Source organism: Ailuropoda melanoleuca, chromosome 16 (genome assembly GCF_002007445.2).
Source record: "Ailuropoda melanoleuca isolate Jingjing chromosome 16, ASM200744v2, whole genome shotgun sequence".
Classification (NCBI taxonomy): Eukaryota; Metazoa; Chordata; class Mammalia; order Carnivora; family Ursidae; genus Ailuropoda; species Ailuropoda melanoleuca.
The window spans coordinates 63,019,152-63,043,656 of NC_048233.1; the positions used below are offsets into that span (position 1 = coordinate 63,019,152).

A 24,505-nucleotide genomic window follows, 5' to 3' on the forward strand; every position below is an offset into this window, starting at 1 on the left:
GGTTTACATCAGTAATAAAACTGTGAATTCAAGAAAGAGATTCTGTCATTGCCGCCTTCCTAACCAAGTTCAGATTCATGTCTCCTTTCTACTTTCTGCTGCACCTCTTCTGAGTGGCATTGTACATTGCCTGGACTGGTGCAGTAGCCTCTCATCTTTCACACCACTGAAAAGTTAATCTTCCAAAAGTCCAGCTCTGATAAAATTGCTCCCCTGATCAAAAAACTTGAGTCACTGGTTACCATTGCCTGTCAGCAGAATTAAGGTCACATTCCTTAGCCTGGGATTTGAGGCACTCACCTCTTTCTGGTGTCCCTTCCCACTTTACTCAGAGCAATCTGCAAGGCCCAGCCCTCTCTGTACAGACTCTCCTGCATTTACTTCTGCAGCTCCCCTACCTCGGGTACCATCCCCTGCCTTCATTCCATCTCATCACCCCCTCTGCGTCGAAATCCTTCCCTTGGGTAAAGCCTAGAAGAGAGAAATTCCATCTTTGCTATAAAAAGTGCAAAGAGCGGTGCCTGGCTTAAAAGCACTCATTAAACATTTTCTGTTATTATTGTGGTTACCACTGCCCCGTGAGTGTACCATGAAGTCCTTAATCTTCAGAGACAGACTAACCCCTTGCTCCTACAGGATGTTTAACTGCAGCTCTCTTACGATGTACCTAATTACTTTTTCTTTCCTCCCATAGTTATTTAACTATACATTTCTTCTCCTCTTATGGAGTGTGAGTTTCTAAAACAGATCTGATTTCATTCACTTCTTTATCTTCCATGTCAATTCGCAAGGCCTTCCAGGCAAATCTTTGAAGAAAAATGTTAATATCATATCGAGCCACAAGGGGGCATGATTGAGCCACTCTAACAGTGGAATTCTCTTCACTTTGGTAATAAATTAGGTTTTAGAATTGGGAGGCTTTTTTCCCTTGAAAGTCTATTTGTAAATCTGTTTAAAGTAAATATATATATGCATTATATATGATTACAAATCTATCCATGTTGACATGAAAAGATAGCTGTGATATAGTGAATTTTAAAAAGGAATAAGCAAAATAGAAGGTCTATGACCCAATGTTTGTACAACACCTAATCGTATATATACACGAGAGAAATAAAAGTCTGGAAGAATATCCACTAAAATGTTAACAGCGGACATCTCTGGGAAGGGGTAGAGGAATAGAGTGGAAATATGGAGGTTTTATTTTCTATTTTGTACCTTTCTGGATTTTTAAAAATAAACAATACATATTAAATTTTATAATCAGAAAAATTGAGCCATTTACTTCAAGAAATCTCCAAGCAACGTGCTTATTTTATTTCTCTTGTTACCTCACCTCCAGCCCCATATTTGATATATTTAAAAGTAAATATTTTGGGAATTTTCTGATAAATTAAAGCAAAGAATCCCAAATTCTCTTGGTACATGGTGCCCTTAGCGTCTCAGTCATTTTTTTATGGCACCCCTTAGATGAAAGAAATACTTAACAGTTCCATTCATTAAGTGTCAAAGTCCAAACAACTTACGAAGTATTTATGTCCTAACAATTCTGTGGCCATTTGAAAGAATAATACACACAAATTGAAAAAATACATTTTTTATTTCATTCTTAAATGGTCACAAGTACTTATTAATGGGCTTGTATACCTCTTGGGCACCATACAACTTCTTATGCTTTGGAACCAGACTGGCCACTGCCACTCTCATCTCCTACTCCACACTGATTTTCATGAGGTACTCGGTGTTTATCACAGCTTCCAACCACCAAAAACCCAGCTTCACAAAGATATGACACCACTGGAAGGAATGCAGCGCGACCTAATGTTGAAACTATGAGCACCTCGAGCTAGTAGTTCTCGGGCAACCCACAACTGTCAAGTATAGTTGTGTTTCCCTTAAAAATTTAGTCTATCTTACGGTACCCCCGCGTTTTTACTGCAGCACCCCGAGGCGCCATGGCGCACAATTTGGGAACCAGTAAATTCAAATGATAAAACTGATTCCCTGTAAGGCTGGCAAAGGAGAAGAAACTCATTAAACTAGACTTGAAATTATTCCAACCTAATAACTCAGTCAAAGCTATTTTGTTTTCTCTAAACCAAAGTCTTCAGGGAAGGAGAAAAGGATGGTGTGGGAAGCTGGGCTGAGCGCTGGATTCTAGTGGTTTCCCTATAGCCCCGTTCCACCAAATTCCTCTGCCAATGAATCTCCTACTCAAAACTAAGAATCAGCAGCAGCTTCCAAAGCAGCATGTTCCTGGGAAACACCCGAATTCTTTTCCGTGGTGTCTAGGAGCTCCAACCAACCCACTCACTTTTCCGCCCCTCCACCCCAGAGTTTGAGGCTTTACGAAGATGTAGGAGAGCACAGCAGGCCCCCACACTGAACTGCGAGCTGAGCGGGCCCTCATCCTTCCCTGGTGAGCTGCTGGGACCAAGCCCCCCCAGTCAAGTACAGAACCGTGGCCATCCAAATCTACTTGAAGTCTGGATTAAAAAGTATATTTTCTCTAAAGTTTAATGAGCTCAATTTCTCATCCTGATTTAGTGAGATGGCTTGTGATTTTCTACTATCAACTCACACAAAATGAAAACAAACTCAAAAGGCATCTCCAACTTGTGGGGAGTGAAGTTCCATGCAGGGACTGCTAAAGAAGTTCATCAAGATCACAGAGAGGTGGAAACAACACAAAGGTCCATTTGCACATAAATGAATAGATAAGTGTGGTCTATTCATACAATGGCATATTGTTCAGCTTTAAAAAGAAAGGAAATTCTGACCCATGCTACAACATGGAAGAACCTTGAAAACATTATGCTAAGTGAAGAAAGCTAGCCACAGAAGGACAATACTATGTGATTGCACTTATACAAGGTCTCTAGAGTAGTCAAATTCTGAGAGAAAACAGAATGGCGGTCACCAGGGGCTGGTGGGGAGTGAGGAATGCAGAGTTATCGTTTAGTGGATATGGGGTTTCGGTTTGGGAAGATGAAAAAGTTCTGGAGATGGATGATGGTGAATGGTTGTATAACAATGTCAATGTACTTAAGGCCACTGAATTGTACACTTAAAAGTTAAAATGTAAGCTTCATGTTAGGTATATAATTTGATTTTTTTTTTTTTTAAATCACAGTGATGGCCTTCTACTAAGGGAAGCCTTTGAATCATGTCCTTCAATGTCCCTTGAACAGCTTGTAGCAGACCTAGAGATACGTCCATTTGGATGATCTGTTAAATGCACACACGTTTCAAAACCCAAGGACCTGTTCTAAGGAAACAATGTCTAGAGGAGAGTGGTAGCAGAGCACGGGTAATAGCAAAGAGCATCTACCTCCTCCAGGCCTTTTTCCTAAGAAAATTCAAATTTCCCCAGTTTCCCAACCCTTCAGGCACAAGAGTGAAATCCTCACTCCTCTTCCTGTCAAAGTTGATAATGCACTTTCCCTATGCTGTAAATCAGAGGCATGACGAAATAGGACCTAGAAGAGCTGCTTGAAGAGATAGGCAAATGCAAACTGGCCTGGGTTCCAGAACACAGCGTCCTGGGAGTAAGGCTTCCTTCGAGATGTTTCCTTGCTATCATGTAGGACTGATGTTAAAGGTCCAAGGCACTAGGCTTGCTCCTTACTAGAAGTCTGGGGAGGAGGAGAGGGGGTCTCTGTGGACAACCTGGGAAATGCTGGAGCATACCTTCTATCTAAAGGCTCAGAGGAGTTCTGTAAGACAGAAATTTTAATTCGGCAGATCCTCACCCATTGATCATTTTCAAAATATGCTTAACTCCTCCCCCTCTTGACTTCTCTATTTTGTAAGTGGGATCCAATTTCAAATCTTTAGAATCTTTTTTATTTCTCCTTTTGTCAACATATTCCATCAGTCATGGAACTATGAATTCAACTCCAACCATACCTCTTCCATCAACCTGTTTTTCCCTGTCCCCTGCCATCATACTAGTTTATGTCCTTATGACTATCTTCACTGGTCTTCATATTTCTATTTTCTTCCCTCATAACAGCCAGCATCAGAAGAATGTTCCAGATCACAGTTCTGAACATGTCACAACTATGCCTAGAAACGTTCGGTGGCTCCCCATTGCCCACTGGATAAAGACGACCAGACCCCTTAGTCTGGCATGTGAGATTCTTTGTGGTTCTCACTCCAGTCTACCCTCCTAGCTGTATCTCCCACCACCGGGAACCTAACCCCGTAGTCATGTCAACTATTTTCCATTCCCTGAACGGACCTCAAGGTTTCCCATCACACCCAGCCCTCCCTCTCCACCAGCCACTTGCTCATTCTCAGTTTTGAACCCCTCCTTTTCTCCTTGTCTTTTTTTAAAAAACGATTTATTTTTTTTTTTTTAAGCAGTGGAGGAGGGGGGCACTCTAGAGCTGGGGGAGGGGCAGAGGGAGAAGGAGAGAGAGAATCTCAAGCAAACTCCCAGCTGAGCAGAGAGCCCGACTCGGCTCCATCCCACAACCCTGAGATGATAACCTAAACTGAAACCAAGAGTCCCACGCTCAACCGACTGAGCCACTCCGGCACCCCTCTCCTTGTCTTCATCCATCTTTGAAGTCCGGCTCGAATGCTGGGGCTTTGTAAAATCATTGATCTTTTCTTTGAATTCTCCCAAACACTTCAATAGTAGGAATCTCATAGTTCATAATACACTCAGCTTGGTTTAGCGTCGTAAGTTTCCAAAACAGTCAACAGCACAGTTGACCCTTAAACAACACAATGATTAGCGGTACCAACCCCTGCATTGTTGAAAATTCACATAAGCTTTACTAGTTTACGAACAGGTATTTTGTATGGTATATGTATTATATACTGTATTCTTACATTAGAACAAGCTAGAGAAAGCATTATCAAGAAAATCACAAGCAGGGGGTACCTGGGTAGCACAGTACGTTGAGCTCTGTCTCTTGGTTTCAGCTCAGGTCGAGATCTCAGGGTGGTGGGATCAAACCTCGGGCCAAGCTCCACACTCAGCACAGAGTCTGCTTGCGGTTCTCTCTCCCTCTGCCCCTCCCCCACATGTGCTTGTGAGCATGCGTGCACTCTTTTTCTCTCTCCCTCTCTTGCTCAAATAAATAAATCTTTAAAAGAAATCTTAAGGAAGAGAAAATACATTTACAATACTATAATATTAAAAATACATTTACAATACTGTAATATTTAAAAATATCCACATTTAAGTGAACTCACACAGTTCAAACCTGTATAGTCCAAAAGTCAACTATATAAAGTATTACATATTGAAGGACTACAGACAAGTTTGAATATAAAACTGTGCTATCATCTCTTAGTTTCCCCAAATGCCTAAGACGATGCCTTATACATAAAAGCATTTAATAAATGTCTGTTGAATAACATTTAACACACGCCATCAAATTCCTAAACCTCAGTTATATCCTTAAGCCAGTGATAGTATTCTTTTTTCTTTCTTGCATCACAGACGTTTTTTCTAATGAAATCTTAAATGGAATCCCAATATATGTTTTATAGGAAGATTTTATATGTGTTCTATATACAGAGAAAAGCACATATAAGTGGCATCTCATTTTATATACATTTATTTTAAATTAAAATTTACAGTATTTCTTATTATTAAGTGAACTTTGAGACTAGTAGGCTGTTTCAGTGAATACAAAACCTGAAGCAGAGGACTAGGAGTGGTGATTTGCACTCAGCCATTTCCGTATCCAGCTGATTTCTGTGTTCTGATTGGTGTCACATGATTCAGAAAATCCTGATTCACACGACTATGTCACGGTGTGCAATTTTATGTGAGTGGACATTGGCAGGGTAATGCATTGTTTTAAAGTTCAGATACAACCCGTTGTATCAATGACACATTAAGAAAGCCATACACAGGGGCACCTGGTTGGCACAGCGGTTGGGCGTCTGCCTTCGGCTCAGGGCGTGATCCCAGCGTTATGGGATCGAGCCCCACATCAGGCTCCTCTGCTATGAGCCTGCTTCTTCCTCTCCCACTCCCCCTGCTTGTATTCCCTCTCTCGCTGGCTGTCTCTATCTCTGTCAAATAAATAAATAAATCTTTAAAAAAAAAAAAAAAGAAAGAAAGAAAGCCATACACAGCAATTACGAACCCAGAGTCTGATTTAAATCCTGGCTCTCCTCTGTGTAACAACGCAGACCTTAAGTAAATTATTCAGCCTCAGTTTCTGCATCTGTAAACTGGAAATAATCATAGTTCTTCCCTCATAAGGTTGTACAAGAACAAGGCAGGCTGCACAAATTAACGCCTCAACAGTCTTCAATGTGTTAAAATGCAGTACAGAATACACTGAGGTGTGCAGTTTTAACGTTTTATTATATACTGAGCTGTTATTAAAACATTTATATGTGTAAAGCATACAGAAGAGCAGTATAATGAAACCCATGTTCCCAACTGGCAATTACTGTGAAATTCCCAGTGTGCCCCTCCCTGATCCCATTCCCTGTCCTCCCCCACGAGGGAACTGTTATGTTTGCCATACTTTATTTTTAATTTTTGTTTAGCCCTTACCCTATTACTATGTGCCAGGTTCTGTTCTAAGTGCTTTCCAAAACGCCCACATCTCACGCTCCGCACAACCCCACGAGGCGGAGAGCATTATTGGCTGCAGCCTACGGATGCAGAGCGTGGGCCACAGGGAACTACAACAGAGGCTCACAGACAGTTTGTACACGGGGCTGCCAGGATTTGAACCCAGGCAGTGGGCCTCCAGAGTCTATGTTCTCTGACACACCCAGGCTTGAAACACAGCCTTGAGGGCACTCTCACACTCCCTACGTGAATGAACACGGACTTAACACCCACCGTGTGCCAGGCACCGTGCTGGCCACAGCAGAGCTTAAGGAAAAGCTTCTTCCTCTCTGACACCTGACAGCTCCCAGAACATTGGTTCCTCCGGCAGGGGCTGACTTCAGCTCTCTCATAGGCCCAGGCAGCCTATAAGTGCCCGGGAGCTGTATGTGGCCTTGAGGAAAGGCAAGCAGGCCCAATCACTTCACCTTGGTGTTGGCCAGGGTAGTTCCCTACAGCAATCAATCCCCAAGGAACCATGGGAAATTCCAAACTTTCTGCCCCCAGTCCCAGCCTCTTCCTCATCAAGGCTTCCTCTGAGAAGTGAACCACGTAGGACTGCGCAGGAATCCACAGCTTTTGCCAGCAAGCAGGCCAGTTGCAGCCTCGTGGCCCAGCCCACAAGGAAAGACCTCAACTTTAACGCATGTCACTCCCCTAATTCTTCCCTGTGCCTGGAGTCCAACAATAACAGAGCGTTTTTCACAAGCAGCTCCCACCACGAACCTTGCAGCCTCATGCATGCAGCCAGGCACTGAGAAGTGCTAAAGGGTCAGGGGGTTTGTGCGGCCAAGCAGTCCCAGGCCTCCTGGGGGAGAATCCCAGCCACTTTCTAGTCCAAAATCTGGCCCCAGAAAAACTGCCTGAGGCCCCAGCTGCCTCCAGGGCCTACTTCCTGGGGCTGGCCCCGGTCACTGTGGGTGGGGCCCTAAGAAGGCAGGGCAGATCGGAAAGCAGCTGCACCCAAGCCACCAAGGGAAAGAAGCAAGGGGTGGGGGGCCGGGGGCTACAGAAAGATGTTTCCTCCAGGGTCACATTCAGGAAGTGCTCCCCAGGCTATACTATACTGCGAAGATTGGTTTTTTAGAAAATGTATTTACTAAATACTAGTCCTGGCCAATACTGGGAGTGGGGGGTACGGTTCTAGGATATAACAGCAAGTAAAACAGCAAAGTCCCCTACATTATTGAGGTGGGGGGACAGCAATAATCAAATTAATATTTTCAGATCGTGATTAGTGCTTTGAAAAAAATAAAATATCATTGTCCCATTGGGTGGACAGGGAAATGAATATGACCTAAGATCTACATAAGGAGGGGGTAGCAAAGCAAAGGCAAGGGAAAAGCATTCCAGGCAGAGAGAACAGAAGTGCAAGACCCTGAGGCCTCTGATTAAATGCTGACTAAGGTTTTTAAAAATGTCTGATGAAAAACTAGTGCTCTCAAAGTTGTAGTACATGGTAGAGTTATTTCCTCAAGAGCAGGAAGATCAAAGTGCTATGTTGGAAAGAAAATTTGTCCTTGGCTTTAAATGATGATGCAAAAAGAATGTCTGTGAATATATATTTACATTTATATGTCTCACAAGGATCTTTTTAAAAAGCCTTTCATGTCCTTTATCCTTTAAACTTTTGTAATATAGGTTGAAAGCATGATACAATCTTTAACTTCCAGCTCATGCACTGAAAGATCTTTCTCCTAGAACTAATGAAGACATCCGCTCTGTCCGGATGTAATTTACCTCCCTTGTTCCAGAATTTGAAATAAGAATACCATGTACCTCTAATTGCAACTATGTTAAAAAAAAAAAAAATCGTGTGCACATGGATTAAGGCGATGGGAGACTAGGAAGGGGTGGCAGTTGTTTTTCAATATTCCTTTGTTGTTATTAAAACAGGGAAGAAAAGAATACATTGTGCATAACTGTGCAATTTTCTTGTCTTCAACGTTAATAAAAGTGTTTGTAACTGCTGTTTATATCCCATTTCCAACATCACTGCCACCTACAACCTCTCCCAGCTACAGATAAAGTTGAAAAGTGCATGAGGTCTTCACAAACCTTCGTACAGTGAGTGCGTCGGCTCACGGACAGTCCACGTGCACCCTTCCTTCTCTCTGGACGGAATTTCTTGGGGATCCTTTGGGATCCCGGCCGTATTTCTCCCCAGGCTCTTATTAAAACCAGGTGCACGGGAGGCGGGCGTTTTGCACAGAAAAGGCTTCCCTTGGCCCAAAGCTCCCCCTTCCGGTGTGTTTTCTAGAACGGCTTCGTGTGCTGACCGAAGAGAAAGCTGGCCACCCGTCCGGGCCGGGCAAACGGGGTGTACTTGTCAAGACAGACGCGCGGCCTGGCTGCGCGAGGGCCAAGCGCGTAAGGGCGGAAATTGAGGCCGGGGCGTAGAGGGCCGGGGACGAGGCCCCCGCGCCTCTGTCCCCCGGAGTGTGGGCCGCGCGCCGCGAAGCCCCACAACCACAGCTCGGCCCGCGGCGGCAGACAAGGAGCGCAAGGGCCGCCGCAGGGCCGCCGCGGGTCGGAGCTTGAAAGGCGGGGCACGCGGAGGAGCCGGCAGAGCCCCCGACCTGCCGAACTTCTAGAACTTGAGCGGGTCGCGCGCTCTTACCGTCGGCGGCCGGTGACGCTCGCGCCTCCAGGGACCGGGGCGGGCCGGGCGCGGGGGCAGGTGGCGCGTGACGCTGCGGCCCGCGCGCTCAGAGCCCGGGTCGCGGGACTCCGGGCAGCGCGGGGTGCCTGTGGGCCTCTCCGCCCGCGACCTTTGACCCGCAGTCAGGACTGGGCGGGCGGAGACCGCGCCCCCTCCCGAGCGCGCAGGGAAACTGGTGAGAGAGCTGGGAGAGCTTCGCCGCGCTCCGCCTGAACCCTAACCCCAGGCCCAGCCTCTGGGGTGAGGGCGCTGGCTGCTTGTGCGGGTCAGAGATCTGAGTGTAGGCGCTTAAGTCAGACTCCAGAGCTATTCAGAGTAGAGACCACCGCACTAGAAGAAAGAGGAGCAGTGTTAGGTTACAAACAGTTAAGGGGCAGAGAACAGGGAACCCCAAAAATATGGTTCCACATCTTAAGGGGCCACTTCCTGTTCCTTGGACCAAGCAGCAAGCCAACTGATTATTTTTTTCCTTTTCTCTAATTACCGTTTTTAAGAGCCTTTACAAGGTTCTGTATACCTTCCATTCTGACAGCCTTGCATGAATTTTAAGCAACCCCAGGAAACAGCCAGACAAGACAGTGAGAAGCCCTCCCATCCCTGGGGCGCCTGGGTGGCTCAGTCGTTAAGTGTCTGCCTTCCGCTGGAGGCGTGATCCCGGGGTCCTCGAATCGAGCCCCACATCAGAGGAGCTAGGAGCCTGCTTTTTCCTCTCCCGTTCCCCCTGCTTGTGTTCCCTCTCTCTCTGGCTGCCTCTCTCTCTGTCAACTAAATAAATAAAATCTTAAAAAAGAAGAAGAAGAAGGCCTCCCATCCCAAATGTTTGCGTGCACACTCGGCTCCATGAAAACCACTCCAAACTGGGCCACCCCAGCATATCTTCTGGGCTTGGTTCCCTGTTTGATGGGAAAAAGTGTTCTCAGCCCCAACCCCAAGATCTTGTGACAGCCAACAAAGAGAATTCTAGAGATGTTTCCAGATTCAAGCAACCCTAGTAATTTCTGGCAAAACATTGTCTAAAGCCAGATTCTCAAATCGTGGTCCAGGGACCACCAACTCAGATATCTTGGGATCCTTGGTATAGACGTAGGATTTAGGGCCTACACCATAGCTGATGAGTTAGGTTAAGAATGATAAGGCCCAGAAATCTGTATTTTAACAAGCTTGCCTTGTGAGGTTTCTGCTCAGTATGGTTTGAGAATTACTAGACTTGGCCTTTTATTTGACATTGCTGAAACGGTGTTTGTTTTTCCTTCTGGAGCACTCCCTCAAAACTCTCCACAGTGTTAAAATTCTCCTCCTCCTCCTCCTCCTTCTTCTTTTAGTGTCGGCTACAAAATTTGGCTTCCGAAGAAACTATGCTTTATTTCATGAATTTTTAAAAGAAAATCATGCCAAAGCATTACTTCCCACTGTATAGGGCTCTAAAGACTTCCTGATGATTTAAAAAAAAAACAAAAAACAAAAAACAAAACCAGTAGGTGGATTATGCTGAGTGTCTTCAACTAAAGTTGGGCTGTTTGTCATTCCGAGCCAGCCCTACTCCTGCCCTGCTGCTATTGACTGAAAGTTTGTGTCCCCTAAAATTCATGTGGAGCGCTCATCTGCAGTGTGATGGTATTTGGAGGTGGGGCTCACGAAAGCAGAAGCTACTGGGATTAGTGTCTTTATGAGAGGCTTGGGAAAGCTTCCTTACCCTCCTGCCGTGTAAGACACGGTGGATGACTGTCTGAACCAGGAAATGGGCTCTCACCAGACACCAAATCTGCCAGTGTCTTCATAGCCTAGCCTCCAGAGCTGTGAGGAATTTCTGTGGTTTGTAAGCCACCGAGTCAATGGTGTTCTGTCATAGCAAGCCCAAATGGACTAAGACACCTGCTGGCTTTTCTTCTACTCAGGCCTCCATCAGAGCAGCTTTCCTGGGTAAAATGGAAGCCGAGTCTGTGATCACGGCCGTTGGCAAACTGCACTGTACGACAAAATCATCTGTGGAGCTTTGTTAAACTACTGACCCACCCAGAATGTCAGCAATCCCAAACACACTTGTTTGCAGAATATTTATTTCACAGAACATCTCATGGAATTAATGGGCTAGCAAAAGTGGTACTGTCCAAAGGAGCAGTGAATTGAAGTTGAGGAAATAATTAAGGGTGAAACAGAATTTTTGCAACAAAAATGTTTAACACGTTCTTGCTTGCAATATAAAGAATCTGGAAATAACCCAAATTTGTCCAGCAGTAGAAAGTTGGTTAAATAAATTATGGTACATTTATATGAAGGAATACAAGATGACTATTAACATAGTTCAGAGAACATTTATTGACCTGGAAAGATGTTCTTGGTGAGTAAAGTGGAAAGAGCAACATGAACAATTGCTCCCTTCTTGTTTAAAAAAAAAAAAGAAAGAAAGAAAAGAAAAGTCTAATGATAACTGACAGAAGACCCACAAAAGCAAACTAACAGGTGAGAGTGAACACAGAAAAGAATCCCTATTTCAACGGCAGAACTGGGAAACCGAGCAGAAAACAGCTTTAGTTTGAAATCTTTTGAAGAATCAATTAGATACCCTCTCCAAGTCATTACAGCCGGGTGACTGCCCCCCACAGCAGCAAAACACTGAAGGCTTATTCTCTGGAGAGGGTGAGTGCATTAAAAACAAGAGGATTCAATGAAAATTCAAATACGGCCCAAGCCCTCTTCCCCAGCAGGCTGGGATCCTGACAGACACCCTCCAGGGAGGAGACGGCAATATTTCTTCTCTGTGGCGTGAAGGGTTCCTGATGAGCCACCCTCTGGTGAAGCCCATCGTTGACAAACCCCGTCCACACACACAAAGCTTCTAATCAGCTTTTTCTGCCCACTTGGCAGATACCAAGAATCACCAGATGTTAGAAAGAAGATTCTAAGGTCAAAGATGTGGTAAGAGCACACAGAAAAAAAAAAAAAAGACTATGAAAAAGAAGAAAAACCATTTTTTAAAATTACTGTTCTCAGAGAGATAAAAGAAGATATAAATCCATGAAACAAGAACAGTCTGTTTAAAAAAAAAAAAGGAACTAAGAACAGGCAGAGCTCTTCAACATTATATACATGAAAATATAAGGCATAAAAGATATAGGTGAAAATATATGAAAATAAAGGAAAGACCAGATCAACTAAATGATAGGTATTCAGGAAGAGAGGACCGAAAAAAATAGAGGGGAGGCTATCATTAAATAAATAATTAATTGATTAATTAATAGGATTTCTCCCCCCCCATTGAAGTCCATGAGTTTCCTGAAAGGACCTCTTGAGTGCTCAGAAAAATGGTTTTAAACAGACCTACACAGGGGCGCCTGGGTGGCATAGCAGTTAAGCGTCTGCCTTCGGCTCAGGGCGTGATCCTGGCGTTATGGAATCGAGCCCCACGTCAGGCTCCTCCGCTGTGAGCCTGCTTCTTCCTCTCCCACTCCCCCTGCTTGTGTTCCCTCTCTCGCTGGCTGTGTCTATCTCTGTCAAATAAATAAATAAAATCTTTAAAAAAATATATAAACAGACCTACACAAAGGAACATCACTATGAAATTTCAGAGTATTGGTACACATAGATTTTTTTTAAAAGATTTTATTTATTTATTTGACAGAGGGAGAGACAGCCAGCGAGAGAGGGAACACAAGCAGGGGGAGTGGGAGAGGAAGAAGCAGGCTCCCAGTTAGCAGCATGGAGCCCGATGTGGGGCTCGATCCCAGGACCCCGGGATCATGCCCGGAGCCAAAGGCAGACTCTCAACGACTGAGCCACCCAGGCGCCCCGGTATACATAGATTTTAACCACCTCTAAAGAAAAAACAAAAAACAAGTGACCTAGAAAGGATCAAGAATCAAAAACAGCTTCAGACTCAATGACAACACTAGAAGTTGCAGGCAATGATAGCTAATATTTTAGACTAGACTTTAACTCTATTGAACTATATAGTAAGTGCTTTACGATTCATCCTCACCCCAACCCTGTGAAACAGGCGCTCTTCTTACCTCCATTTTGCAGGTGAGAAATCTGAGGTACGAAGGAGCGAAATACGAACTTGCCCAAATGACCTAGGTAATAAATGGTAAGAGCTGGGATTGAAACCAGGCAGTATGGCTCCAGACTCTGTGATCTAACCAGTATATCATACTGAAACAGTGCTTGCAAAATTAAACATGAGAAGTACATCCAACACAGAATTATATATCCAGCCAAATTATCGATAAGTGAGAAATAAAGGTATTTTGAGACATGCATGTACTCAAAAACTCTACCTTTCATATACCCTTTCTTAAGGACAAATATATGATTCCAGCTATATGAGGTACCAAGAATAGTCAAATGCATAGAGACAGAAAGTAGAACATTGGTTACCAGGATGTGTGGAGAGGTGAGAACGAGGAGTGGTTTAATGCGGACAGAATTTCACCTTGGGAAGATGGAAAGAGTCCTGGAGCTGGATGGTGGTCATGGTTGCACAATAATGTGAATATGCTTAATGTCATTGAATTATACACTTAAAAATGGTTAGAATGGTAAATTTTAGGCTATGTTTACCCAAAGAAAAAAATGCTAGTAGAGGTGGAGGTATGTCACCCAAAGGAGAGAGTAGAACAAGAAAGAGGAAAGTTGGGATACGGGCAGCAAGAAATCTAACTCAAGAACAAGGCCAAAGGATCCCCGGGATAATGATGGAGGGATGTCCAAGGATATCAGCTGTCCAGGAGGCACAGAGAACGACATTCCAGAATGGAGCAAGTCAGAAGGTTCCCGGAGTGACATCTCCAAAAAGAGGAATCGATGAAAAACATGATGTCTTTTGAACTTATTGAGAACATATATAGCCAACTGGGAGATAATTGGAGGCTACATTAATAATGACATGAAAACCTAAGCAAACAAACAAATAAAATGATCCTATTTTCTGGGAAAACCTCAAATTGGCGCAAAAATTAAAAAATAATCTTGGTACTCTTTTATACTGCGTGGCTCAGCAGCGAATTGCATGTATCTCGTCACGAGAATGTGACCACGAAACATTGGTCCAACCAAAATTATGATAGAATTGCATCGAGAAGATGAGGGGTGTGGACCAGGGTGGGCAAACGATCGTGAAAGCCAAATTCTTAAGAATCAGTAGATAATGCCTCCGAGAGAAAAACCAAGAAGTGGCTTAGACACGTGTGTTAAGTACCAAAATAAACAACTAAAAGATTTAAAAGCAGTTGTCTCTAAAAAAGCAGAAAATTGAGGAGGCGGAGTGGCTTGGAAACTGCTATTTCTTGTGATAAGCCTTGTTGAACTATGTAACTCTTCAAACCACATGGACGTGCAAATCTGGTAAAAATTAAAACAAACAAACTAAAAAAAGACAAACAGAATTCTGAAACTCCTCCAGGTGATCCAGAAAAGTCTTGTTTCTCCTTGTTTTCTCAAATCGAGCTCACTTTTTTTCAAGCAGCAGTTTTCTGCATGACTCTTCTCTTATTCTCTGTCATTGTATACACATTTTCACAAAATAAACTTTTGTGAGCTTGCCTGGGAACTCAACCATTGCTTATATTATTTCTCCAGAGATGTGTAGCTTCTAACAACTTCCCAAAAAAGTTTCAGAACTTCTCTTTATTTACTGGGGACTGTATTATCCATTCCCATAAGATTTTACAATACAGCTAAAAAGGCATTTGAAAAATCAGACAATTTTGTGATTGCATTCAACACCATGCCAATTGTTTGGTAGAGTCGGTGAGTGGTGTGGCTCCTGGAAAGAGTAATGGGCAGGGGGCAGTCCCTAGGGAAGGCTTCATCAAAGAGGCTCAATTCAAGCTGAATCTGCATATGGATTGTAGCTTGTGTAAACGGTGGTTTCGATCAGGACTCTTGATGCAAGCGACAGATACCCAAGCCAAAGTAGCTAAGGCAGAAGTAGAATTTTTTGGTCCACCTAACTAGGACATCCCAAGAGATCTGGCTTCAGGCAAAGATGGATCCTGGGTCCAGAAGTGGTGCTAAGCTCTCTCCATCTCCATTGCTCCCCTCTTCAGCTCCAGTCTTACCCTTCCAGCTTTGCAACATAGGGTGCTGATAGGGTGGGTAGATGACTTTATTAGCTATCCATCAAAATCCTGGGGGAAGACCCTGATTGGTCTCCCAACGCTTCAGGTGAATGGATACTATGATGGGCCAGGCCTGAATCAGCTGCCAGAAAAGGGAAGATGGGGAATAAACTGCTGGGGATGCCAGAAACAAAACCTATTACATCCCTGTGTAATTGTACATACCAAATACGCTCTAGTGGAGATTTATTAGAGCCTAGGCCAACTGGAAATATAAGTAAAAATGCCTCATAAATGCTAAAGTGCCATGAAATGTTGGTTGTGAGTCAGTACTAAACGTAAGCCTACATCGGCCCTGCCCAGCCAAACTGCAATTACTCCTGGATCTTTAGCTCTCTGAATGTTTTAAGTTTTCCTTTCCTCCTAGCAGATTCATTTGTCACAGTTTCCCCGAATATTGGCCTCTTTCTTCTCACAGAGTCTGCTTCCAACTGCAGTGAAAAATTTGTTCATGTCATTTTTCAAAGGAAGTCAGAAGGAAAAAAAAAATGTCCAAAGTTGGAATAGTTTGAAACTGAAAACATAATGGATGTATGTGTGTGTAATCAGATTGTTCTCAGCATCTTTCACTCTACCGTTTCCCTAATCTATTGAGTCACTTTCTTGGCCTCGTTGCTCTAGTCCTCAAATAAGCCAAAAATATTTTGCTGATACTAGCTGCAATTTATTGAGTGATAGGATATTTGTAATGTACTTTGAGACTGAGCTTGTAGCCCCAAAGATTAGGCAATTAATTAGCAGAGAAATATTTCTGCCATCTAGAGAAAAAACTAATTTCAGAATAATTAACAGTCTATATTGGAATTTCCAGTTTTTATAAGGCTACTTTAGATATCTGATTTTTAATTAGGTGTGTGTTCGTTTACTGCTGACAACGCAAAGTTGGCTGCTGCCTAAATTTGCTTTTGATAAACCTCTCAGTGATATCAACTCTTGAATACCTAAGGCTACGTTGAGTTTTGTATTTGAGGTGGTATGGATGAAAGCTAACTACCTACGAGTCTGAGTTTTACTAAAAAGATCTTAAGCCAGATCCTGATAATATTCTCTGTAATGGACACTAGCAAAGTCTTAGGACATGGCCTCTGCTTCGTTAGCACAAAATTGCCCAAACAAGACATTATTGAATGACTACTCAAGGCCATTCTCAATCCACTTCTTCCTCACCAGCCTCCCACTACAGAGACTGAAAATTCTGGGTATTTATTTTCCCAGCCTCCTCTGCAGCTAGATGGTCATATGATCCAGTTAAGGCCAGTGAGATGGAAGAGAAAGATGGTTAGGGGATTATGGGAAAGATTTTCCTATCTCAGTAAAAGACAAGAGGCATGGGGAGAGAGCCCTTTTGTGTCCATCCTTCCAGCTTCCTTCTTGTTTGGGTCACATTTGAGAGCGTAATACTTGGAGCTCTAGCAGCCATTGGTAACCACTGCTGAAACACTGAGTATGACAAAGCAGAAACAGCCCAGGTCCCTGGGGCCATCATTGAGTCACTACAACAATTGGAATGGCCCGCCTTCACATTTCATACTAAATGTGACTAATAATCTCCTACATTTCAGCCATTGGGTATTCTATCACTTTTAACTAAAGACATGATTATTGTTTTTTTGTTTGTTTGTTTGTTTTGTTTTGAGAGACAGAGAGAGAGAGGCGAGGGGCCAAGCAGAGGGAGAGGAAGAGGGAGAATCTTAAGCAGCCTCCACGTCCAGTGCAGAGCTCAACATGGGATTTGATTCGGGGCTCAATTTCACAACCATGAAATCATGACCTGAGCCGAAATCAAGAGTCAGATGCTTAACCAACTGACCATCCAGGCATCCCATTATCTTTAAAATAATTCAAGGACATAAATTATTTACCCACTAATCATTCTCTGCTCCCCCCTTCCTGACTCTACCCAGATTTTTATTTGGCTATCCAGTCTTCCTGTGTATTTTATGTAGCCAGTGGGTACAGATTCTGCCCCCACTTCTGGAGGTGATCATTGGTTGACTTAAGTGAGTCAACAAATTCCACTCCCCTGGCCTTGAGTGGTGATTGATTCAAGGATTAGCTGCAACTTAAGTTGTCTAACCAGGGTGAACTTTGGATCTGTGTTTGGAATGCTAGGAAAGAAGTGCTCTCTCACCTTCTCTACTACTCACATATGAAGCCTGGAATGCAAACAGGAGGCAGAACAGAAAGACGGAAAGAAACTGGGTCCGTGATACTGTCATTGAGGTTCTGGATCACCCTGGTTTCGCCGTTACATGAGCTCATAAATCTCCTTTATTAAAGTCCGTTTGAGTTGCATTTTCTGTTCTTTGCAACCTCAGAACGCATTCTGAGTTGATACACCTCCTATCTGGACTGATGGGCGTCAAAGAGGAAACACCAAATGGCGGCCTTTTAAGAAGCGAAAGTGAAAACATCCCTCCATGTCTCCACTATATTAGGTAGGCATATGGTCATTCATCCTTTTTTTTCCGTCACCAAAGCTGGAGAAAAATATGGCGCGTCAAGCTGTCACATGTAATGTCACATGCCACTTACTCTGTTGGGCTTTGAGCAAGTTAATTAGCCTTGTCTATGCCTTGGCTTCTGTGTAGGTAAAATGGATACGATACTCATCTCATAGGGAAGCTCTGAGATTAAATGAGATAATGCATGTCAAGTGCCTCTGACAGGGCCTGTTCCTAGTAAACACTCAGTAGATGTTGGTTATTATGAAGGTCAGGAATCCCCTGTCAACTAAGGATTGCACTGGGGAGACCAGTATCTCCTGCCAAATCTTCCCCATGATCTGTGTACAAGATATCTTCCTGCTGTTGAGAGCTCACTCCTCTTCTTTCAGTCAAAAGAGAGCAAAATAAGATTCCTTCAGATTTCTAAAAAGTCCCTACAGCTCCTTAGCTCACACACAGATCTCTTACTCAAAGCTCAGTCTTGCCTTTCAGAAGGACCCGGAGCACTTAAATGCTATAGATTCTCACCCTCCATATCCTCCAACCCCAGGAGCCCAGAACTAGCCGTCTTCCTGACCACGCAGCAGCACCCCACCCAGCATGAGAAGAAAGCCCAGCCTGGGTGTGTTTATATTTGCCAATTGCCACCTCACGCCTTGGTCCCCTGGGAATGACCAGGATGGATTCGTAGACCCAGAGGGAAAGGGAGAAACCTGGAGACTGAGCAGCAGCCTCTGTAAACAGGGTTCCTGGAACGGCTGCTTTGGTGACTTCATCCCCGGTCAGGGATGCCATAAAAAAGAGAAATATTCAGTGAACCCCATTTCGCATCGCTGTGAAAGACTTAGAATCAGGGCCCAGAAAGCTTGGGTTCCAACAACATTCTGCTTTGACAGGACCTTAACATGCCTTCTGGAGTCAAGTCAGGGAGAAAAATTCTTAAGGTAACTGAGTGCAGCAAATAACCAAGTATGAAGAATTCACTCTAATTGCCAAAAAGGAATATGGCCAAGGCTCCTCAGGAAAGGGGGAAAAAAGTGAAAAAGAAAGCAGAAACATTATGATAAGAAGAGAAGGGATGTTCATTTTCAAACAGGAGATAAGATATGGATTAAAGTTCATCCTCGGAATAGTGTAGCAAGAAACTTTATAGCCAAACTGACTCCCAACCGGAAAGGTCCCTGTTTCTCGGATCTCTTTGAATTATAGGGAAAACTAATTGGATCTTCATGTTTACCATGGAGGAAACCAAGTGTTACTCAGGATGTAAATCCTGGGGGTACTTTAAAAGGACAACGTTGACCTTTACAAGCCTCTGAACTTACAGACCTGTAAGGAGAAAAAAATTGATTTCCTGACCTTTGACTGGTTCCTTGTCATTTTTTTTTTTTTTTCTCTTCACAGGGGCCTTTATTCCCCTTACTCTCTCCCTGGTGTTATTTTTTCTGACTGTGCCCTCTGTCCCTGGTCAGACCCATTCATTGGAAGGGAATAGGCCCATTTCCCAGTCCAGCCCTGGGAGAGGCCAGCATGGACTGAGGTGTGATTCCTCCATACAATGACACTGGGTGAAGCCTGACACCCCTCAGGGGCCTCCACTGTCTCTAGAAGCTGCCTCACCTCTTCAGCAATCCCATGACAATAAGAGTGGCTACCACGTTGGGCAGCTACTGTGTGCTGAGTATTGTGGTAAGACATTTTCAGACGATACCTTAATTAATCCTCACAACAACCTGTACGTTTGGGCCTCTAACTGGCTACACACAACTCTCACAGATCAGGAAACTCCTGTTGTCCTCACCCCGTCCTTTGTCCTGCTTCCTCCTTTCTTCAGTCCACCTTCCCGCAAACAGAGAGGTGAGGTAAATGGAGGGCAGATCGTTGGAACTCAGAATTTCAGGCCTGGTGGGACAGCTGCTGCTAAGAAAGGAAACTGAGGCCTAGAGACAGAACAACTTGCCATACAAGGCTCATCCAGGTTCCGGGGGGCAGGCCCAGGGGCTCCACACCAGCATTGTTTCACTATGGCACACAGCAGTTTTTTCATTCACCCAGGCCTGATCAAGGAGGCCACAGTGAGTCACCATTCTTCAATGTGAGGTAATTCCCTGTGAGTTTTCTGCCATCTTTAGTGTCAGAATCTATAGAAAGAAGAGAGAGGAATTTGGAGGCCATTGTAGGATTGGAGGGAGAAGTAGGGAGTGAGGCCACAGGGGAACAGAGGAGCACATTGTGGAGAAGCCAGACTGTGGCGATGGCAGGATCATGGGGCAGGGGGTGGACGATGCTAAGTGATTCATCAATTTATCCCCAGTCCTCAAGCAAAGATGACCCTTCTCAAAATAGGCAAGGGGCTAGGCAGTGAGATCTGAGATATGTTTACTTCAGGGACCTGCATAGGGGCCCCAAATCATTGCTCTTTGCCGTTCAAATGGTTTACAGCAACATCTCTTGCTTTAAGGCATTTGCTTACCATTGTGAAGATTTTTGTCATATTTGTGAACCATCTGCAATATTATTTGCTTAACAATTTAAATACTTTTTAAAGATTTTTTATTTATTTATTTGACAGAGATAGAGACAGCCAGTGAGAGAGGGAACACAAGCAGGGGGAGTGGGAGAGGAAGAAGCAGGCTCCTAGCGGAGGAGCCCGATGTGGGGCTCGATCCCATAACGCAGGGATCACACCCTGAGCCGAAGGCAGACGCTCAACCACTGTGCCACCCAGGCGCCCCAACAATTTAGATCTATTTTTAAAAAGAGATACATTTTAGGGAATAGTTTGCATCAGTAGTATAAATGGAAAGTCAGTGTCATTTGCCAAAAAAAAAGAGGCATAATAATAAATACAATGAAAACAAAACAGTGTTATTCCATGCTAGCTAGTGGTCGGTCAAAGGCTCTGAGCCTCAGCTTTGCTCTTCTTTTGTTAAAAAGAGAGATTACCAAGTGTTAGGTGTTAAAGACGGGGCCAAATGGAAAATTGTCTCCTTGACCTAAACCAGAAGGATTGACAGAGAAGTTAAAAGCTGTTGAACATCACCTAAATTATCTTAGGAACCACCAATGGTCTTCATCCCAGACTCTGGGGAATTCTGTGGGTCCCTTTCATGTTTCTCCAAGAACCAACACAGTTGCACACAAGAAGTGATGCAATTCATCAGAGACCTACTATCCAACTCTGTGAGTTGGGGTGATTCAGTTCTCTGGGCTTCAGTTTTCCTCATCCACAAAATGGGAGAGAGACTACATCATGCCTCCCAGTCTTTCCCAGCTCTAGGGACTACTTCCTGTATTATCAAAGGAAACAAATATCAGATCTGGAATGTAGGACAGCGCGGATGTAACAGCCAGCCAGATGGTAACCTGAAAGGTGATACAGAAGGGGTCTGAATGTTGGGGAAGGGGTGTGGTGTGAAAGTATCACAGATAAAAGTCATCCTGTTCCCAGCCTTGCCTGGGGCCCCTGAAATAACATGTTCAGCCCCAAAATGCTCAAATGGTAAAAATATAAAACTCTGATCTGTTCGTATTCAACACTCGGATTTCAGAACTGAATTGCAAAATTTGTAGTGAGAAAATTTGATTTCATTTTCCTTTAAAAAAAAATCATTATCTACTTTCTGAGAGGAAGCATCCTGAATAGACTGGTTTCTGTTTGCTTGAGAGGTGGCTTGGGCAGTGGTTAGAAACATGGCCCGGGGGCGCCTGGGTGGCGCAGTCCTTAAGCGTCTGCCTTCAGCTCAGGGCGTGATCCTGGCATTCTGGGATCGAGCCCCACATCAGGCTTCTCTGCTGGGAGCCTGCTTCTTCCTCTCCCACTCCCCCTGCTTGTGTTCCCTCTCTCACTGGCTGTCTCTCTCTCTGTCAAATAAATAAATAAAATCTTCAAAAAAAAAGAAAGAAAGAAAAGAAAAAAAAATGTGGCCTGAATTCCTTCACTTACTAAGGGTATAACTTGAGTCAGTCAGTCTCCGTCTTACAAGGGGGTTAATAACGCGATACCCAATGTGGTGCCCATTTGTGGTGCGTACTACTATTAAATTGCAGTGATTGGGTAAGCAAATATGGGTAAAGTGTTTAGCACAGTGTCTAGCAAACAGTAAATGTATACACAAAAATATTAGCTCATAGTGTTTTCTGCTCATCTTGGCCCTTCTATTTGCTGTCCCAATACAGACCCCTTCCCCGCAGCGCCCACCCCACTCTAGTCCTTCCTTCCGGTCTTGGTGATCACTTTTCTCATGCTCCAGCTGGTACCTGGAGCCTGTCTCCATGCCCTTTGCCAGACGCAGTCAGCACTCAATAAATCTGTTGAATTGTGCAGAGCCCCTTTTGAAAATAATGGAAGCACTCATTCGCTGAAAACAGGACAGATTTTACATGGATATTTTTATACTGCCTTCCGATTGGCTGCTGATAAACCTCACCCCAAAGTGTGTTACGCACAAGGCCTACCTGTGCAGCCCGTGCAACCTTTATAGGACTTGGTTGAAACAACTCCTAGTTTGCTAAATTAAGACAGGGAAGAGAACATAATCTCCCACTTCTGTTTCATTTCACCCCAGGATAAGGAAGAGGAGAGGATGCGAGTTTCCTCACTGTCCTGGTTTTCTTCTTGGATTCATCTAAGTGTGTTTACAAAATACACTCCGTGGATTCCTTAGTAACACACTCATGATTAGCCCCTTCTGATATCTGAAAGATACATGAATTGCTGAGCTGCTGATGAGAAAGATCCTTGAAGAGTTTTTTTAATTGGTTTAGTAAGATTATTTCCAGTCAACAATTCCCTAGTTTAGTGGCAGAAGATAGATCTGTTTTCCATTAAAGTTAGATGCCAGACTTTTGAATCACTCCAAATAAAAACTATTCCCTTAAAGAGTCACTTGCTATCGTTTGTTTTACTGTGAAAAATAAAAGTCAAGTTAGAAACTATTATCACAGAATGGCATGCCGAAGAGGCACTGGGGATGATAAGAACACAAACAGCTCCAATGCCAGTACTCAATTTGCTACTACCGTGGCAAGGTCCTCTGTGCTGCGTTGGAAACAAATAAACAAACATAAGCCAACTCGCCCTCATTTGTTTCCATCAGCTCAATAAAAACGCTGTCTGCTGCTTGAGAGTTAGGAAAATGCTTCCTTGTCTCATTTTTATTGGGTCCTCAGGACATCCCTGGGAGGCAACGAAGATGGTAGGAGAGATAACATCGAAACAGCCCCCAAGTACATCAACTGATGAATGGATAAGGACAATGCGGTATAACCATACAATGGAATATTATTGAACAGTAAAAAAGGATCGAAGGACTGAACCATGCTCAAATATAGGTGAACCTTGACAGCATTAGACTAAGTAAAAGAAGCCAGTCACAAAGGACCATATATGGTACGACTCCCTTTCTATGAAATGTCCAGAATAGGCGAATCTATGGAGACAGAGAGGGGATCGGTGGTTGCCGAGGGCTGAGAGAGTGTGGTGGGGTTGGGGTGGTAGGGAGTCAAAGTGGATGGGGTTTCTTTTGGAGGGTAATGAAAGTATTCCAAAACAGAGTGTGCTGATGGTTCCACAACTCTGTAACTACACTAAAAGTCAGTGCATTTTGGACAATAAATAGAGCTATTGTGTGGTTTCTTCTATCTCAATAGAGATGTCTTTAAAAAGAGAGGTAACATCATGGAGTCTATTTTTGGCATGGATGTGGGTTCCATCCCAGCTCCACCACTCAGTTACTGTAGGACTTTAGCCACATTACTTCAACTTTCTGAATCACGAGCGACCTCTCAGAAATGATACTGCCTCCCTGGCAGGGTGGGGTGGAGGATCCCATCAGCCCTCGCCCACACGGTGCCTGGCCGCGTGCTGGGGGCGTGCCTCGTACTTGATACATGGTGGCTCTGCTGATGGCCATTCTGACGTTGAGCTCACTGAGGCTCAGAGGCTGAAAAGCCTCGGTGACGGGTGGGAAACGGGCCCGCCTGGCCTCCTGACGCATGGCACAGTTCTGCCTTCTCCACTGCCTTCTTTGAGGCCGAACAGAACATCAGATGAGTAAAAGAACATCCGATTTGGAAACAGAAGAGGCAGGCTCTTCCCCCTCCCGTGTGCTAGCCCTGTGCTGGAGGTGAGGACGCAGTGCAGGGCTCGGGGGTCCCTGTCCTTATGGGGTGCAAGAGGGATGATGAGGAGAACCGGTTCCAGAGCTGTGCTGACCAGAGGTAGACCAGAGGCACTAACGCCGATGGGCTTCAGAACCCTGGGCAGGCTATTTAACTTGTCTAAGAGTCAGTATCTGCAATTGTCACATGAAAATCATAGTAACACGTAGTCGGTGTGTCAACCATATTCAAAAAACTTTCTTTTCTTTTGCTGTAAAGGTGTTTTTATTTATTTTTTTATTAAGTTTTTTTTGGTTTTTGTTTTTGTTTTTAGTCCCAATGTTGTTAGCATATAGTGATATATTGGTTTCGGGCATGCAGTATAGTGATTTAACAATTCTATTCGTTGCTCAGAGTTCATCACAATCAGTGTACTCTTAATCCCCTATTTCACTCCCCCAAAATTTTAATAGTAATACATCATCTATAATATGGTGTGACAATTTAATCAGATGATCTCTATGAAGTATTAAATGACACATACTAAACACTACAGAAATCACCGTTACTACCATTTTATTTATTA

The 24,505-nt window shown here is 43.9% G+C and overlaps 1 protein-coding gene across 5 annotated transcripts in view; it reads right to left on the reverse strand.

Moving 5' to 3' along the window:
* LOC100479327 overlaps positions 1 to 24,505 on the reverse strand; it is a 200,226-nt gene that overhangs the window by 164,060 nt on the left and 11,661 nt on the right. The window contains exon 1 of one of the 5 annotated variants that reach the window (XM_034644581.1): positions 9,213 to 9,368. The exons of 3 other annotated variants lie outside the window; for them this stretch is intronic. The gene's annotated coding sequence lies outside the window, so the exon portion shown is untranslated. Of the gene's footprint in view, positions 1 to 8,650; positions 9,181 to 9,212; positions 9,369 to 24,505 lie in introns of those variants that run through there. One more of the 5 variants, XM_034644579.1, reaches the window with a different exon arrangement.